Genomic DNA, 3,050 nt, shown 5'->3' on the forward strand with positions numbered 1-3,050 from the left:
GATATTGTAGTTTTTTATTTTTTATAAATATTTTTTGATTGATCATTATAATTAAAATTTTACAAAATTAGTTAGAATAATAAAAAAAAAAATTAGTTTTCAAAATATTTGATTTAATATAATAATTTCTAAAAAATTTAACAAATTTTATAGATTATTGAAAAATTTGAAAGACCAATTTTTTTTTACCATACACTGATTACAATATAAAGGTTTGTAGGTATAATAAATAGTGTAAACCATTTTATGATAAATATATTTTCAAATACACATTAATATTACTCAAGATATTACTTAAGATTTTATAATGGGATATTTTACTTCGTCAAAATTGAATATTTTTGTGAGATTAATATAAATGTTTAAAACTATTTTAATGATAAAAAAATCATTTTTTAAGAGATTTATATAATATATACATATATGTATAGTTGACATTAAAATATTTTATTTAATATAGATCTTAAAATATTTTATTTAATATGGGAATTAAAATATTTCACTTATAGACTATTTTGCTTATATTAAAATTTTATATTTTATTTAAGTTGTTAATATATTTTCAAATACATATCAATATTACCTAGGATTTTATAGGGAGATATTTTACTTTGATCAAAATTTAATATTTTTGTTATCAATAATATGCTTTAAATGTTGCATTCATTTCAAAAATATATATATATATATGAATTACACGTTTCTCTCTTTCTAGGAAATCACTAAATCATTTTACTTTTAGTTTCTTCTTTCTTTTGAGTGAGTATATATATATATATATATATAATCTTTTTAAAGTTGATATAAATTATGTTACTTAAGGTAGACATCAAAATATCAAAATATTTTATTTATGGCAATGAGAGTGAATACTTTGCACTTTTAACCATTATTCGAGCTGGAGTGTAACCAAATGTGTATATTCATTTAACCAAATATGTTTATCCATTTCTATTGGATTTCAACAAAAACTAATCAAGTATGTATACTCTAGTCAACATTGCTTTTTATTTATAGTCATTTTATTTTAATCTTAAAATGAACATGTGCCAATTTCACATTTAGCATGGATGAAATGACACATTGCTCTCATACTAGGTATTACAAAGCCTTTCCTTATTGTAACTTTCTTAACATTATCAAATAACCCTATCTATAAGAGTACAAGTCTTGCACACCTATTTTTTCAAAATTTATAATGTTTAATCTTTAAAAATGAATTTCATTTATCTTTTTATTTAATATGGATACTAATTTTTTTTACTTAATATGGGCATTAAAACATTTCACTTATAGGCTATATGGCTTATATTAAAATTTTATATTTTATTTAAGTGATTAATATATTTTCACATAAACATTAATATTACTTTAACCATTATTGGAGCTGGAGTGTAACCAAATGTGTATATTCATTTAACCAAATATGTTTATCCGTTTCTATTGGATTTTAACTAAAACTGATTAAGTATGTATACTTTAGCCAACATTATTTTTTATTTATAGTAAATTATCTTTATTTTAAAATGAACATGTGTCAATTTCACATTGAGCATGGATGAAATGACACATTGCTCTCATACTAGGTATTACAAATCCTTCTCTTATTGTACCTTTCTTAACATTATCAAATAACCCTAAGAGTACATGTCTTGCACACATTTTTTCCAAAACTTATGATGCTTAATCTTTAAAAATGAATCTCATTTATCTTTTTATTTACTATGGATATTAATTTTTTTATTTAATATGGGCATTAAAACATTTCACTTACAGCCTATATGGGTTATATTAAAATATTGTATTTTATTTAAGTGATTAATATATTTTCACATACACATTAATATTACTTAAGATTTTATAGGATATTTTATTTGATCAAAATTGAATATTTTTGTTATCAATAATATTTTTTAAATGTTGTATTTCATTTCAATTTTATATTTATATTTAAATGAATTACACATTTTTCTCTTTTTAGAAAATCAATGAATTATTTTTCTTTTAATTCCAAAGGCAAATCCAATCACCTTCTAAGAGCAAGGGCTAAAAGACTATAAGCTTAAAGTTCAATATTGAAAAAGAGCATCTTTTTGATCAAATATTTGTTATTGGAACTTGAAAGAGTATCTTGGAAAGGTTATAGAATCCGTTAATTTGGCATAACTTAAATGATTTCTCTTAATCTTCTAGCTTTGAATGACATTTTGTTTACTAATTTTTATATTTAGTGATCTTCTATATCTCAAGATTTTTAAGATTATTTTTTCTAAAGTTTATGTAGTAATTCTATATCTCAAGATTTTTATGCCTTACAGGGTTTCCTTTACAACATCTGGTGCAATTGCTAGTATAAAATCTCATAAATACCAATACTAGTAATGGTGGTGTAAACCATGTCCTTTATCCTCGTTATATGTTTCCAAGTTTAACATAGCCATTAAGACTAAAAATAAATTAATATTAAAATAAAAAATAATATTACTCAAATTTTTCAACATTAATTAAAATTCACAGATATTTAATTATAAATTAAATAGTTAAAAAAGAAACTCAATATTTATCCTACTTCAATATAGATCCAAATAACAAATTAAACTATTTATAACAAGTTAAATTAAAACATTTTACAATAAAAAAATGTATAAAATAAAATAAGTTTATTTTTTCAAAATCAATTAAAACAAGAATCAATTATTATAAATTAATTGATTTAAGTAAGATATAACTAGCATTTGCAATTAATGTTGCAAAGGAAACGCCGTAAGGCATAGAGTGTGGAAGAATATTGAAATGTGAATGGGCATTTATGAAAGCAAGGGTCATAACAAAACATCACTAAGGGTTCCAATTCCAAGATAACAATTTATAGGTCAACAAAAATAGATTAAGACAGGGTTACATCTCTTGTCAAGTATCTGAAATAAGAAATCATAACAAAACACCCACCTCATTCATGAGCAATCATTGAACATATAAAGGCTATATGACAAGCATCCCTGCAAGATATCCATATAAAAGCCTAATACCAGCTATGCTCGCTTTGGATA

Source organism: Pinus tabuliformis, chromosome 6 (genome assembly GCF_031772625.1).
Source record: "Pinus tabuliformis cultivar Carrire ecotype Pingquan chromosome 6, CPIR1, whole genome shotgun sequence".
NCBI lineage: Eukaryota > Viridiplantae > Streptophyta > Pinopsida > Pinales > Pinaceae > Pinus > Pinus tabuliformis.